The sequence below is a fragment of the Pleurodeles waltl genome, chromosome 5 (genome assembly GCF_031143425.1).
Source record: "Pleurodeles waltl isolate 20211129_DDA chromosome 5, aPleWal1.hap1.20221129, whole genome shotgun sequence".
In the NCBI taxonomy this organism is placed as follows: Eukaryota; Metazoa; Chordata; class Amphibia; order Caudata; family Salamandridae; genus Pleurodeles; species Pleurodeles waltl.
Genome location: NC_090444.1, coordinates 443,285,256 through 443,302,506, shown reverse-complemented (window position 1 = coordinate 443,302,506; position 17,251 = coordinate 443,285,256). Strand labels below are relative to the sequence as shown.

Genomic DNA, 17,251 nt, shown 5'->3' with positions numbered 1-17,251 from the left:
GCCCGCCCGGGGAGAGAGGGGGCGGCCCCGGCGGCCGCCATTGGTCAGCGGAGGCGGCTCCCCGGCGGAGGGGCGGGCGCTCCCCTGTACCAGCGGCTTCCAGCGCGCGAGGGGCGGGGGCCGGCCGCGGGAGGAGGCGAGGGGGAGGGAGCGCAGACACTGGGAAAGAGAAACAGGGAGGGCCGTCGACGCGGGGCGCCCGGGGGCAGAGAGGAGCTGCCTGGGCGTCATTCTGTTCATGGCAAGTGCGGGGCGCGCTGCTCGCCGCAGGCCGCTGCCGCCGCCGCCGCTCCTCCGCCCCGCTCGCCTCCATTGTACGATGCCGCGCGCAGTCCTGCCCAGGGGCGCCGGGGAGGCTTGAGCGGCAGCCGGCGGGCAGCGGCCCCCGAGTCCCATGGAGCTGCCGCCCGAGGCGTGAGGGGCCGCCCGTCCCCATGCTCTAGCGCTCAGGTGCCGGCTGCATGCGGTAAGTTGGTCGCGCCCCCCGTCTGTGACAGTAACTCGCGTGGAGGGAGGGCTGGGGGGATGTCAGCATGTTTTACGCCTGTGCTCCCTGGTGCTGCCTGCGACCGAGCTCTGTGGGCGGCAGGGATCGCGACACACCGCGCTGCTGTCGCTGACCCGGGGAGGTAGCCCGGTTTATCGTGACAAGTCGATCCACCGGGGTTGGTGGGTGACTGTGTTGCAGGTTACAGTGGGGACTTGGCAGAATGGCCCTAACTTGGTCCCCTATGTTTTCCATCGCCCCTTCTGCTGCAGGACGCTGTGAAAGGGAGCGAGTTTGTCCGCTTCTGGGAAACTTCGGTTTAAAGGGAAATCCGCAGGCGCCAGCGCCTCGCTCTGTCACCGTGACTTTTTGCTTTTCCCTTCTGTCGAATAGCGAGATACAGAAGGTACTGCGGTCTGCTCAGCCCGCAATAAATCAAGCGAGTGGAGGAGCCGTCACGAGTGTCCGAGGCGGAGCGGCTGCCTGTGTGTTTTTTTTTTGTATTTTTTTTTTTCCTTCTAATTTCGTGTAGCTGGTTGCGGGCGTGCATCCTCCGGGCCCCCTTGGCAGGTGTGTATTGTCACTCAGGCCCATGGTGGTGCGGACAGTGGAAGACCCCTCCCCCTCCCTTCCCTCAGACGGCACAGTGAGAGCCCCCTGCTCTGGCCACGGTGGCGCCCTGTCTGCTGCGAGGCCATCCGAGGTAGCATCCTCCGCGTGTCCTCCTCCCCTTCCCGCACCTTCACAGTTCTCAGCGCAGTGTCTAGCCCACACTGCCGCTATCTGGAGAATAGTGTACCAGTACCTGGTTCTTAGCTGACTCCCCAGCGAGTAAGGAGCCCGCTCGACACCGGCGCAAGTCGGTTAAGAAGTGGTAGTTGTTTCCTGGTAGGAATCCCAGTTGACCAGTAACACGCCGTTTCTATTCTAACCATTTGAAGCTTTTTAAAATAACTTGTTTTTTTTGTATACTGCTTGATACCACACTTCTGCCATTTTTAATCACTGTTAATAAAAATGTTATTGTGTAATTTAAGGGTGATATTGTTCCACACCGGAAGAATGGACAACAGCGTGGGCTTTGCTGAAAGTAAACATCATGACTTGTTTGCGCATATTTTAGGGGTGATCGTGTAAAATCACGGAACATTTTGGCTGCCCCAGAAATAAGTAGACTTTATCAAGTGTAACTATAAGACACAGTTAAACACTGTAAAACGTTAATAACGCCACTGGCGGACCCTAAGCTGCTGCTGGAAGTTTTTCCGTTAGTGCTTGTGCCAGTGAAACTATACGTGGCTCAATAAATCATGATATTCTATTAGTGTGCCAATAAACTCTGATTCATACATTTAGTTTTACAATGCAAATATTAAATAAATAGAATATTTGTACATCTGCATACATGGATACATATTTGCGTACATACACATCCATACTCAAATACCCTCACACTGTCTCTTAAGAGTGAAGTGCACAATTGCACATGTACACACAGCAGACCAACAAAACCTTTTGGCTTTAACCCTTCCCACTTGGCTGACATGATTCCACTTCAGTTTGAAGCCTCTAGGGTAGTGTTGCTGAACTATTATTATTCTTGTAGAGCATGCACCCAGGACTTTCGTTTCATATCAGTTATCATTTATAGGCTGTTACCATTGCCACATCTAGTAGTGGGTAAAACTTGGGTTATAAATAGAATGTAAAGGGCCATGATTTACATCTATTTTCCAGATGGTTCATCAAGGTTATTAATCTTTCTGTTTTGTACTAACGTGAAGTTACAAGATGTGCAGAACATCACAGCAAGAGATCACACTGCCTGTGTTACAGCACAGCATTCACCCTCACAGCAAGGTCTTTTAGCACTGGTGAGGCCCAGATGAGGAAGGTTGGAGGAAAATACTCTCTGAAAAAAGCGTGCCTTATTCCTGTGACTCATCAAGGTGTACTGCATTAATTTCCCAAGTGCACTGTGTAGTCATTTGTACCTGGACCTAAAATCTCTTGTGAATCTCCAATTCACGCCAGATCAGTTGCTTGTTCTACAGTGGAGTGGCCCAAAGCTGCCTTCAAATTTACATAAGTTAGTGCAGCTCAAGAATAACTCACCTCAGTCCTCCATATTAGCGCCACCCAGGAGCCAGATTGATAGCTTCCAAGTTTTTGAAGGGCAACATTTTTTAACCAATGTTTATTGTTTACCTTTTACCAGGTATATATAAGTCCATGCCACAGTGCATCTGAACAGAAGAGTAAGGGGTCTCCCGTAAGTGGTTTGGTGACTTTCAGGGCTTAGGCAAGAGATTGTCATATCAGGTCATATTGCCAAGGATAAAAGTCCAAAGAGATGCTCTGGCCTTCCCCCAAATGTTCAAACACACAAATGTTCCCTGGGATGATTTGTAACATGGTGGAGCCACTATACACAACATTTTTAATGTGAGTAGTTTTTGAGGGTGTGAGGCCTACCCTTTCTTTTACTGCAAGAAACCACAACGACTGGCTTTTGCTGGAATTTATAGTGGTTTGAAAATCATTGAAGTATGTACAGTTTTACAAAGTTGTGTGATCAAGAAATAGATGTCACAACACCAGATGAAAAGATGTAGGGATAAGGGTACTGGTGGGTGCTGTTTGCATGGTGTGCATATATCATTAATACTGTATGGAGTCATCTGTTTGATGGTGCACCTGGTATAGTGACAATAGACTGATAAAAACATTTGAAAACGGATCATAGGACTAATTCACAAAGTAGTACCTTTAGGAACTGAAGTGTATGCTAAAAATGTTCTTAGAGTTACTACTTCTTAAAGACTTACAATAATCTATTGATCTGTAGAACCTAAATCTGTTAAAACAACAGGTGTGTGTGTGTGGTTGCCTAACCTAACAAATTTTCTGTTATTTTACAATGCGAGTTAAGGTGCGCTTTAGATAATTTTTCACTTGGAAAACAATTTTACATATGAAGAAATCCCTTCTTCTAGGCTACATCATAGAATAAGTACGTGTTTGGTTCTTTTCACACATACTTTGCACACTCAACCTGCTTTATTTGCCATTTGTCACAGAGTATAGGAGAAAACATCGGATATGGGGTAAAAAAAGCTTTGGCGAGGTTTGTGAACATCCTTAAGGCATGATATTTTTGAGAGTTCAGTAGGTTCTCACAAGCACTTCCTAGCCCTCTCTGTGGAGCCGTCACGTTCCCACACCTATATCTAAATTTACAATTGTGGAAAGTCTGTCATACTTATTGTTTTCACCGTTGTGATTTCTGTTTGCAGGTCCAAATGGTAGACCCTGATTCACAGAATCCGGTTTTTAAGGCATTTACACTCGCAGACGGAAATTTTAACTTTGAAAAATCAGTGGATCCTCCCCCACCCAACCTAGATCATACGTTGTGAGCTCCTAAGTCAGTTGAGTGCTCAGTTACTTTTTACATTCTCATCTGCACATATTGTTTAATTATATAGTACACACCATAAAGACAATGGCTTTTGCTCTTAAAAATAGATATTACTAGGCTTCTCAATTGTACATATTTGCTCAACCTTGAAACATGGATCATCATGTGATCCTATTGGACCTGCATTTGACAAACGAATCTCTGCTGTACACATTCATACCAGTGTACTACCTTGTCAGCTGTAGGGTATGATGGTAATGTATGGCACTGTTACCCCCAGGATGGATATCCAAAAGCAGAGATCACCTAAGAGTTGACAAGGAGACAATGGAAGAGATCTCTTAGGGGGTAGAAAAGGAGTGTTTTGGGGGTTCTCTTCAAGGGTAGAGGTTTGAGTTGTGACAAAAGTGCTGGGGCGACGAGACTTCTTTCAGATTTTATTTTTCCACATACAGTTGTAATCCTACTAACCCTTAGGGTTCCTGGCGTAGGGTCTGGTGTTTCTACGTGTTTGTGTAAACCTCAAAATTAATTGGATCTGCTTTATTTGGATACTTTTCATATGGAATCATGTAAAATTGTTTTGAATGCACCCTTTGCTTCCATCATAAGTTAATATTGTGATGGAGTGAGGAAATCTGCACACAGGCTCTGACAGCTCCAGAGGTCACGTCGCTGTCTTCTTGTAACAGATATGGAAGACTCAACATTCCAAGTAATATCTGGACAGTTCAAATATTTTAAATACGGAAGTCCAGGACAGTAGCATACCAATAAATGCAGTTCATCATGCTTCATCTACTTAAAACCATCCATCTCACTAGGTCACTTTTAACAAATAGAATTCCTGATACCTTTGAAACAGTTGCATTCAGTAAAGGCAGTATTGAGATAACCCATTGATTACCAATTCTTACTAAATGATTAATACCGCAAATTCTTTGTTTGTTTTTTAGTACAGTCCTGATGTATGTAACTAAATTTTAGGTAGCACACGTGTCCTACCTGCCTAGGTGTTATAGCTGAATGGAATCAACACTCCAAACACCACTGATAAGAAGATAACTCTGGTCACAAAAGAGGACACAATGATGACAGTGGGGGTTTGGGGCGCTACGGATATTCATTAAACATAAGCACGTCTTTTGCTGTCCTGGGAGGCCTTGCATTGCATATTTTTGGCCTATATGGTTAGGGAAAGATTTACTCTCAACCTGAAATCTCCCTTCTGGAGCGGGGCTCTCCGTGGGAATGAGGAAGAGGATACCTCTACGAGGATGTGAGGATGATGATGATGTATCTCTCCTAGGGTATGAGAGTACTCTGAGGGTGTGATGAGGATAACACCCCAAGAAGATATCTTTCTGAGGGCGTGAGGATACCTCTTTGAGATATGTGGATGAGGTATCTCTCTTCAGGAATGAGGATGAGAATACATCTTAGATACGAGGGTGGACTTCTGGATGGACCCTGGTAATTTTTTCTGCAGTTATAAATAAATAAAACCTTGGCTGTTACCCTTGTTATGTCTCCATCTGCTCCAGGGGTCCCTTCGATAGGTGGCTGAATGGGTGCATTTTCACAAAGGGACGTTATTTGCAATGCCTGTGTGGGATGCACTCTTTGTGTGGTAGTAAACTGTTGTTGATGCAGACAAACTAGGATCAGGTGCTCATTTAAGGCTTGCATTCTGTGCAGAACAGGTCAGTTATATGATAGCTATTGCTGTAAAAAACTAGAGGTTGTAATATTTGGATGCATAAGTGGTATGTACGAGCTCTGCACATTCCTAAAATAAAGCTTCTTATTGACGTACTATTTGCACTGGCCGACTATAAAAGACAGTCCTTAAAATCGTCGATTTTTATTGACATCGAGGTTTTTCTGGTTGAAGTCTCTTAGACAGTTTAATTACATGGAATTATACGTTCAGTGTGCAAAGCATTTGATTCCAAGCACCCCTCATTCGCTATATGCAGCTTTAAGTCTTCCTCAGTGTCGCACGAATTGTAAATGTCAATATTTTAATATGAGATAACTAAGATGCATGCACTGCCATTCAGCGAAGGGGAATTTCACTGCACATTTGTTTGGTCCCTTCGGTCTCTCTCCATGTGGACTGGTTTTGGCTGTCTTTTTTTATTTTTTTATTTATTATTTAATGTAAGCACACTCACGTGAATTATTGTATACGAAGCAGCCATCTTGGACAGTTTATAGACTTCCAGTCTGCCCTGGGTCACGTAAAGCAGGATGCCCCAGCTCTTCCACATTGGGACTGCAAGTAATAACGCACTTCTAGGATGCTTTTAAGCAAAACATGAGAACTCCCTGTCAGTCTCGCTTGCCCACAGCATGGGCTTTAGATATTGAAGAATGAAGTGTAAGGGTGGTGTTTACTCCCAGTACAGCGGGAAGGTACTGGTACATTCACTTTGCAAGCAAGGACGTGGTGTCAAATAAATATTATGTTATCCTAAAACACTGCAACACAGAAAAGCTTCTGTTTGTGTTCTCTCGTATATTTTGTCCCAATCCACAAGCACTCGTGACTGTCACCAGCTTCCATGCAGCAGGAAGTGTGTCATCATCAGAAATGTAGAGCTTCTACACTGACCCAGTGAGTTGTCTGCACCTGTTTCCCAGTAGCCGCACTGATGCTTAGTTAACTGATGTGTGCCCATGACTCACGCTGTTATGCAGCAAGGGCAGCCTGTGGTTCAAACTTGATACATATACACTAACTTCAAACACAATTCAGTGTAATGGTAAGTAATGACAAAACCAACAAATGTAAGTGATTAAAAATCACAAGAGGTGTTAAAGTACACCTGTAGCATCTGTTAATTTAAAGCTGTAATTGCTGCAATTATTTACTGGGTTGGTGGCTCAAAGGACTAATGAAACCACTTCAGGGATCTGTGTTTGACCTCATGGTCACAGGTTCGAATCTTCACAGGTTCACTCAGCCTGTCATCCTTCCTAGGTTGATAAAATGACCATTGAGGTTGGTAACTTTAAACTTATTTCAGCGCCAAGAAACCAAAGACTTGGGTAAAAGTGTGCTTTACACGGTGTTATTCGGATTCCTCTTATAAGATGCAGCTCATGTTGGCTGCTTGCTGGTCAAGTTTACCTCGGATCGTGAGCCGCAGCCGTACGGTGTAGTCTGACCAGTGCTCATCCACTCCTGTCCCAAGGTCTTCTTACCTTTACACCGAGTGTATCTGAACACCAATTGCGTCCAGAGGGCTCTCGGTGAATTGTCTGCTGGGCGTTTTCAATTTGTAGGGTCTATTTGGTCTCTTTCTACTATAACACAAATTCGACTCGGCTTGATCAGAAAGAAAAGTCCTACGTTTTCCTTAGTACTTGAGTGACTACAGAACCTTGAGTCTATTACAATTTTAAGGTTATGGGGCTCGGTAAGGGTCCTCTGATGCTTCCCTGGGTTCTTTAGTTTCTTATTTGTTTGTAATAACAAATGTTAAGGCGCATTTGAAAACGGGTGTACCTCATGTACTTCAGGGTGGTCTGACCTGATGCTCAGTAAGTGCGGAAGCCACATGATCGGATGGTGGCTTATTTGCCACATAAGGTAGTCATGGCGTGGGCAGAAAAGGAGGCGTGAGCTAATGGTAGGGTACCTGGATAAAAATGGCAGACCTCTTCCTGTGTTTCCTCATGGCTGAGCACGCCTGCTGTATTGCATATGCTGCTGAATGGATGAATCTTTCTGCACCTTGTTTGTGTGGGTGTGCCTGTATACTCAATTAAAAACACACAAAAAGGGCTGTTATCGTTGGGAAATTAAACCGAAAAACCAGTGAAATTCACAAGTTAAGGTCAGGACCACAATCCATAACTCACTCAAAGCATAACTTGCACACCAAATGCATTGCTCACGACCTTGCTCTTCATGAAACAGATGTAATTACAAATATTGTAAACCACGTTACAGATTGGAATACATATCACTTTACCAAGTTGACAGACGACAAAGATTGTAGTAACCTCACCGGTTTGAGTATGTGTTGTTGTTTACTTACACTTTGCTTGTAGGTGTTATTTATTGACATAAATATATTGAGGTGAACCACCCCGGCTCACCACATTAAAACACATATTGCTGCTTGCTCAACCTGACTGGCAGAAAATAACTCAAATGATGGGGGAAGGTAAAGAACCACCCAGTCTCGGGTTCAGCAGAAAAGAAATTCTCTCTATTAGAATCTAAATACCATCAGAGATGCTGCTACCAATTGATCATACTCCAGAAGCAAAGTACAAGCAGACAGCGCAACCACTGTCATTTTGTATTTCTACAAAAGAGCGCCTGATGTTTAGCGTCAGTGGTTACAAATCAAAGCGCTTGCCAACGTTCAACTAAATGCAGTACCACGTCTGCCATACCTGGATAAATGAAGAGAATTTTTTTTTTGAGCAACTTTCACTAGAATATACTTGCAGACTTTTATTCTTATGGTTATGGATTTATGGGATTGCCCTGCTTGATGTTAGATGTCATATTTGGAACAACTTTCTTTGGTTACATACAGCAAATAGACTGGGCTCTTGGACGTCTGACTATCGATAACAAAAATATTGTAATACAAAACTATTGCGTGTTGAATTGTACCATTACCAAGCTATTGTGAACATAATTGTTAATTCCCTACTTTTAACTCCACATCTAGTATGTACCCTGACGATATAGGTACTGTCAGTGGACATAGGTCTATTCTAACTTCACAACTATGTGCTTTGATGATACAGATATCATAAGGGATCTGGAGATGTGGAAATAAGAAAGGCAAAGCTCTGTTAGCTTATCTACTAATAATTTTGCAGGACAAGATTTACAACTCCGTATTCCGGTAGTATGCCCTCGTGAGCTCAGCAGACAGTAGCATTTAGTTGTTTTTAGGAGATCCACTAGGAGTGCACAAGTGACAAAATGATTGCCAATGAATCTCACTGGAGACTTTGGGCTGATATACTTCTGTATATGGGCAAACGCGTTAGTACATGAGGTCCTATGTGTGTATTTGTTGGTCACTCTGCAAACCTGACCGGATTTTAACATTCGGTGGATTGGCAGGCCCACCTGTCCTGCGCGGCAGATGTGATCGCTCCTTTCGCTCCCCACAATTGAAAACTCTCCGGCACTGGGGCGTCCCGGCCAGGTGCTTGAAGGAGCCCTGACTTCTCACTTCCTGCATTTGGTGTGAATTGAAACAGTCTCATATCAATGCTTTACCTCTGGATTTTGTCCCGTATATTTGGCCTTGTGCACATGCGCTTCAGCGCCCCGCATAGGAGCGGTAAGCGCTATATAAGTGCTGCAGTACAGTGCGGTGGCGCGACGCAGTGCTGGGATAGGGCACGCCTGCAGAATGTGATGCTGGAGTCTCGGTTACCCTGAAAGCAGTTTTCCGTCCTGGAGTAGATCGGGCCTCTACACCCTGCGTTAGTTATTCCCTGGTCCTCGGGAGCCTGGGAGGCGCTGCGGCGGCTTCCAGACGGGTGCCCCAGAGCGCGGATCCCAGGACACCTCTGTGGTGTCCAGACAGGCATCCCGCGAGAGCCAGGCTGGCACTTTCTGTAATTAGTGGTAATAACCTAGGCCTCACACATGCTATTGTTTTAATTGACACGTGAGCCCCGGGTGTGACGCTGCGCTAAAGATGTCTTCAGTCACCGGAAGCTGCTGCGGCGCCCTGCCCTTCCCAGGCCCACACCCGCGGCGACGCGACTGCGATGCTCCATTCGTGGCGCATGAAAATCGTACCATCGGGTCGTGTTATATCCCCTGTATACTGGGCAAGAAAACTATTTTTTTAAGGTTCATTTTATAAACCTGTTCAATAGTAACACAACGCCGGGAGGTATAGCTGCGCGTGACTTCGTTAACAATGTGTGCATGCAATTCTGCTGGTAAAAGTTTTGGACACACTGAATTTAAAGGGAAGTTGTTCTATTGTATGTTGGAATTATTTTATCTGAGCGCGTATTCTTTGATAAGGACTGTTGCAGACATCACACACCAGCTCTTGCACTGATGTGTACCTCAATTTCCGCTCCATTTTAATAACTAAGTAAACCCCAACTTTGGCCTGTAGCTTTGAGACGGGTCTTGGGGTGTGTTTTTACATTATACGTATTTATTTATTGAAGGTTTTTGTTTTGCACGTAACGCGTTCCCTTCCGGACGCTTTGAAACTGGTTTGTCCAGTAGCTCATTTGGCTCACCATTGTTTATGCAGGAGCCTAATAATTATAATAATGTGTTTTTTATATAGCACTTCATACTGCAAGTGGTGTAAATAACCGGTGTTGCTGTTATCTAATTTAATAGTAGTTCATATGCTGACCTCCAAAGGATGGAAAGCTGAGGGAGCCTTGTCAACAATGAAACTCCTAAGAACCGCACTTCTCAGCAGCGAGCGCCTGATTAACTAAGCCATCCTGCTTCGGATGGGTACTTCTGTTTGATGCTGGCATACTCCCCACCCGGAGGCAGAATGTATAGTATGTGGTGCACGGTTTTAAATACGCAGTCACTGTCCGTTTGTTTATGCTCCTAAAAGGATGCAAAACTAAACTTGGTCGACACTAAATACTACCAGTCACAAAATAGCCACCAAGTTTATAGCACACACAAAATAACTGCCAAATACCTACTTAACGTATCACAATAGCCACTAAAAATATCTCAAGCGTACTTTAAAAAAAAAAAAAATTAAATCTTAAGGGAACTCCCCCATTTCATCTTGTGTGAAAAATAATTTTTGAGGAGTTCCAACTGTACTGTAAAAAAAAATCCTAGTGTGTACCCCAGAGTTTGACCTGCTATTTGGAGATGTACCTGGAGACATCTTTTATACTAAGGCCAAGATTCAGTGTGTGGAGCAGAAATTCTTATTCCTACACAAACACAAGTTTATGAGACGTATGAGTTCCAAGTATTGTTGTTAAACACTGCACCTCTGCAATGTCCCCCTTATAGAGATCTGCAGGTCAAACTTGCCAAAATATAACAATTGTTGAAAATGTGTGGGTAATCTCCAGTAGATTATATTGTATTGTGGCATTCCCACAGTGCTTTTGCGAAGACTACAAAGTCCTGTCCAACTGGTCCAGCATGTGGTTAGTCAGTATGCCAGTGCATGCAGAATTTAGTGTGGTTGACACGGATTCTGACTGTATTTCTCATTTTTTCCCCCGCAAATTTGCAGTAAGGGTCATTTATTTACTTCATCCATTAAATAACTCATCCTAGGGTATCAGCATTTGGGTTGTGCAGGAAATGCTACTTCTCATTCCAACGTAATTTCTTGTTTTTTGTTGTTGTTTTTAATACTCCTACGGCTTCTGGACTGTAGGTGTGCTGAGGTTTTTTCCAAAATGCCCAAGGTTTAAACAACTGATTTTTAGATTCCTTTAGCTTAGATGTTCTTTTCATTTTCAGAGTTGTTCCTTCTTGAAAGCCTGTAAAAGGAGGAGTCCGTTTTAGTTGTAACAGTTTATGGGCAAAAAACGAGTCTGTTCCAGAAACATCAACCTCTCGATTGCAAAGTCCAAAGGTCACTCACTACAGGAAAGAAAGGCAGAGGCCAAGGTCCACTTTAAACCGAGGCAGGCTGGCAGTGGGCACTGGGCCAGGAACAGTGTATCCTCTCTCTTTTCATAGATGGAATGTCCTCCTTTTTGCAGCTCTCCTTCACTAATTTTATGGGTGGATTCCTACAATTTGCATTTTTTATTTATTTATTATGCAAGCACGAGTTAAGTGTCGAAGCTGCATAACACAAGCCCTGAAAGGAGCGGAGGATCCCCGGACTGAAGCTGTGTCTCCTACCCAAATTGAGGAAGGCGCTGGATATCTGATTTCTCTCTTGTTGCTTTTTCTCAGAGTTTCTCCAGGAAGTAGCTCTGCAACGCAAATAAGGCTGAGTTGTCCGTGTGAGGTCAAAGGGAGGTCTTGGGTAAAAAGTATTGGTGATTTTTGAGGTTGGGCTACATACAGCTTTATTTGACCTGAATGCCGCGCCGTGAAAAATGTTTAAGAATATCTGCAAATTCTACCCTTGTGGTTCTTCCAACTAAATTACACGATTGCCTAACATCCATCAATCCCCTAAACTCCTGTTCAAGTTACAACCCCCAAGTCTACAACTGTAGAAAATTGTCTTTTCGTGCAGATTGTTCCAGGCTGGAGTGAAACGCCCGGATGCAAACTCTGATTCTGTGATTTTACATTACAGTTTCCAGCCACATTATCTTTATGCTCCCTCAAACTGAAACTAGGTGAACATATTTTTGGTGACTCGGATTATTCATATAAAAAACAATATGCTGCTCTACATATTCGTTACATTGTTTGCAAACACATTAACACATTTTAATGAAAAGTTCCATTAAATCTGTTGCCACTGAATAATCAGTCTTGTTTGAAACTAACGAGAACAGGCACTGGCAAAGCCACTAAGTTTATAATCGTAAAGAGGAAATGGAAGAGAAGAAAGAAACACAAGCACTCCCACAGAGGGCCTAAATCAAATTTGTAGGCAGCCCAGTAAGTTTCATCCAGTCAGAACACTGAGACTAAAATACTCCTAAGCGGGACCAACACAAGAATAGTGAGGAAAGCAATTGAATCAAGAGCAGGCAACTGGCTGGACTATAAAACCACCCATTCATAAGCAAGGGACTGCCACAAAGCCCACTCTAGTGTTTGTTAGGGACCAGCCCTACAGTAGCTAAGCTGTATGCTTCAGAGACCTAAAAAGAAATTGGTAATCATCCTGGCAACGTTTCCGTAAAAACACAGATACTTTCTACTCAAACAGCAATTGATACATTAAAAAATGTTCAAATGCAATTCGTTCACGGTCCTTCAATTAATTGTGGAATGACTTCCAAGCTGATGTTGATATTGGACAAAATGTCTTTCACAGATTTAAGTTCAAAAGATGCAATCCCTAACAAGGACGTGCTTCGATAGTATGTAGCTTTTAACTTTACATGAGGTTGGCCAGTCAGTTGTCCATGCTGTGAGCATCTGTAAGAGTCGGGAGTTGGTTCCACAGTAAGAATCTGTTGAAAAGTCTCATTGGTATTGGTTTGTCGTGGCTATCCTGGAATTATTTTTGTTTTAAGACTCATTTCGGAATAGGTTAGCCAGCTCTAATATAAGTTTACATAATAGTTGGCCGGCTTCACTTTAGGTTTACTTTGTCTGTTCTTTTTCTGCTTCAAGTTCATATTTAAAAATAGGAAAAAGTACCGGCTCTTGCGAATTTAATTTTTTTTTTCTACTGATTATGACCTGAAAATACAGGCCATATCAGTACAATACTGGACAGGTGTCAACCCAAGCTGCACTGCGTAACTGACTAGGCCCCAACTATATGCATGTGTACTGTTAGGGAAGATTTCCCTCAAAGGTTTAGAAGGGAGTTTGCCAACCAAACATTTTTCGGACACTTTTCTGAAAAAGGAGCTAGTATCTGCTGCTTTTTAGGTCGAGTACGCAGGCACTGTGGCATGTTGTAATCTATCTCTGGGCTTTTACCCACCACACGCCTATCACTATCATTCATTCTTGGGCTTGCCTTTCAAAAATCCTTTGTCATTGGTAAATGCTTTACGTTTGTCCCTCCTTAGGGGAGTTTTGTAACCACCTTGGCTATCGACACTGTTACATGGATAATTGTACGTTTGCCGAAGCGTTTGACTGCGAGCAAACTTCTTTTTCCTTTTGTGTCTCTTCTTCATGCTCAAAGCGGTTGTGGCGCTTTGAGTCGGCTTGCTTATGTCAGCTGTTTTACTTTTCATTTTCCATTTATGTGGCAAGAAAAGTCCAGCTAGGAATTTAGAGCACTAATGGCTCTAACTCGAGCAAACGCAAGACCCATTGCATTGCAAACGCTTGTTACTCTTACGTAATGCAAACCAAGCAGCAGATTAAGTAAGATTTTTGCTCTGCGATGTAGCGTGGAAAAGCAGCTGAGGTCCTTGGCTTGTGGAAATTCCCAAATTTAGAGCAGAATTATATGTTAAATAGAAGCCGGGCAGGAATGGCACCTTCCCCAGCACAAATAACGTAGCTGTTGTGTGATACACAATGCTGTCTGTTTAGTGGTATCTTGTGTGGCTTTTGTACTCCAGGCATAACCTAATGTACAGCTGTCTTCACAGAGGCGATAGCTCAGATATTGCATAATATGTACTTTTCATAATTGTTACTCGTTTTAAGATATGAAGCTTCATTGAGTGTCTCACTTCAGCTTTTGCCCTATGTCTGTTTTAATTTGTTGTTAGTGTTCTATTCAATGTAAAGTCTTGCTACTTTGAGTCTTTTTTTAGTAGGTAAAGATTTATGTTCACGCCTTAGTTATTTCCGTAGTTCCTATATGGTAATACTCACTTTTCCATATATTTTCAGGGGGTTCTTTCTATGTGACACACTGCCATTTGTCTCTGCACTCACACAGACTTTCAGCGTGAAAAAGAAATGCAAGATGAGTTTCCAATACCATAAACCTCGGGGGGGGGGGGTGTTAATTTTATTATTGTTATGGAATCCGGACCTCCTTTGGGGAACACGGTGAGGAAGCCACAGAAACACTTCAATAACAGAAAAGAACCAACAAGAAACACATGCCTGGCTGCAGGGCCTTGCACACTGACTTAAGCCCCTCAGTGTCAAGGTAGTCCAGCATGCTTACTATTGCCTTCCCCGATCCCAATTGAAGGTTACCAGTGAGTAATTGGACCATTCTCTGGAAGTCATGATCCACATCAAGGCTTACCAGTCACTTTCTACTGATGTACCAGTCTTTTCCTCACCTCTGGTGAGCATGTCCATTTGCTACTCGAGGCCTGCCTTTGGGCCTATCATCCTCTTTGTTGTTGTTCAAATTTATCGGTCCTCTGATGAGCTTGCCTGATCACAAGACCATGACTGGTGTACCACAGAACCCTTGTGTGCCTCCAACAAAGCTACCTCCAACAAACCTACCTCTGCTTTAACAAGATTGAGCGTAGCATTTCTCCTCCTAGCAATTGGCACGAACAGTCCCCAACATCAAGTGATTACCACAAAAACTTGTAAAATCTTACAAGTCCGCTACACATCCTTCCCTACCTTGTTGAAAAAATAAAAGTACCCCCCACTCTCACTCAAATGTATGGAGGGTAGACTGATATATTGCAATGAAGTCACCTACCAGCCAATATGCTGATGGAGATACAGTCAGTGGCTCCTCCTGCTCGAATCAATTGTGCCTGGGCTGAAAATGATCCAGGGTGGACTACTAAATGCAAAATGTTGTGCTATTTATTATCAATCCATTCTCTGAAGATTAATTACTAATATTTAGGCAGAGCATGCATTATATGTGGTATCTTACTGAACTGAATGGTGCTACTTTTATTGACCTTGGAAGGATGAAAGGCAGTGGTGCTGGAACAAATTTAAGAGGCTGGTGCTGCCATCAGTGTTGCATTACTGAAGTCATAGGGACTGTGAAAAATCCAAGCATCCCACAAAGAAGCAAATGAGCCACACCCATTCAGCTGTAACGTTGCTGGGAGCAGTCGCGGCTGGCGCTAAACAGAAGGGGTGGCATGCGCGGGGGGGAGAATTAAATAAAAAAATATTAATTACTTTTTTTTAAATACCTCCTCCGCTGCACGCCGCTTCTCTGTCCCTCTGCGACTGCAGGCACAGGCTCCCAGCCTGCCCTGCGGCCAATCCTGAGGCTGCTCAAAGCCTATGCAGAGAGCCCTGTGCACACGTGTGTTGGGCCGGCCTGAGTCGGCCAGCCAAACACACATGCGCTCAGAGGAGGAGTGCTGTGCACTCCCCTTCATTGCTCGTCACCCCCAGCCCACCCCTTTTCCCAAAAAACAATCCGTTTATGATCGTTTTTTGGGAAAAGGTTTTCAGCTGCCACTGCTGGTGGGAGGCCAACACTCCTGCCCTTATGGAGGAGCCGCCCCTGCCTGGGAGTAGTATGTAGCAGGTGGTGCACTTAATATTTTACAATAGTGTGGTGTGGTGTGGTAGTGCATTGTCATTTAAACAGCACATTTTCCATTGAAATAGACACAAAATTCGCACTGACATGCAATTTTACTGATAGGACTATATAGTGCTATAGTGCACAAACATTTGTGGAAATTAGGTTTCGGCAAATATTTATCATCTGCACAGCACATCAAGTTAAGTGACTTGGTATGTTGTGAAATTTTCAAAATCTTTGTTTTCATTGCACTTTGGAATTTCAAAAAAGTGCTTTGCTCATGCTTTCCTAACTGCTGATATATTTGTACATTTCATTTACTGGTATTTAAATATGTGTTAGAAAAAAGGTTGACATCTTATAGAATTTTCATACTGCCTGTACCCTAGCAAAATTGCCAGAATGTTCACTTTGCAAAATACTCTAACCTTGTAGTCGGAGAAAGAAAAGTAAGCCCATATCTCCTCCATGTTAAAAAAAAAAAAAAACGGAAGATGCAATTTGTGAGGCAGTCTTGTGACGTGTGACCACTGTTTTAGAACACACGGCACACATGATGAGAGAAAACCTAAATGTAAACGCATCTTTATTGCTGATTCAACCTTCTGAACTCGTGTGGTTGTTTTGGGGGCGACGCAGCCCCAATGATGAAAGGTGGAGTCAGCTCCATTCGCCATGCGAGCCTCGGACCTACAAAGATCTTTTCAGCAGGACCTCATTACAGTGCTTCCTTACACAGGTTAAAGATACATATTTTTACAATATTTGTAACAAGTTGATGCTTCGGATGAAATGCGCCCAGTGAAGGGAGCTGAACTCATTCAATCTCGTCTGCTTTGAATCTTTGCTGTTCTTAATTGATATTACCTGCTAGGATTAACTAACGCGCAAAACATTTTTCTCTCCTATGGTTTTAATCCGCGGCATGAACCAATTGTGCCGGGTCGCGGGGGTGTCCAGACAGCACTTGTGAACACTGCTGCCTCTCCTGCAGTCCACATTGATTCCAAATCCTCACGCTTCTGGGGTTAGCTGAAATGTGGGGCGTGTTGTCGGGGGGGGGCTGCCTCAAAGCCCGCCTTCCCTTCGCTGTGGAAGCACGCCGGCGGGAGCGTCAGGCGCCGCGGGAACGCCCCCGTGACTGAGAGTGAACCGCGTGGGTCGGGATACGTGTGGACGACAGATAGAAAGCAAGCAGCCCGGCTGCTACAGCTGGTCTAACTAGTTTTAATGGCCCGGGGCAGCTTTGTCTTCGGCACTGTAGCTGCAGATCCGAGGCCTCCAGTACTCCAGCGGCAGCGCTTACTGTCT

At 44.0% G+C, this 17,251-nt stretch overlaps 1 protein-coding gene across 1 annotated transcript in view; it reads left to right on the top strand.

Moving 5' to 3' along the window:
• The first annotated feature begins 226 nt into the window (after positions 1–226).
• Positions 227–17,251, top strand: part of SERTAD2 (SERTA domain containing 2) — a 113,207-nt gene continuing 96,182 nt past the window's right edge. The window contains exon 1 of the mRNA XM_069234253.1: positions 227–466. The gene's annotated coding sequence lies outside the window, so the exon portion shown is untranslated. The remainder of the gene's footprint in view (positions 467–17,251) is intronic.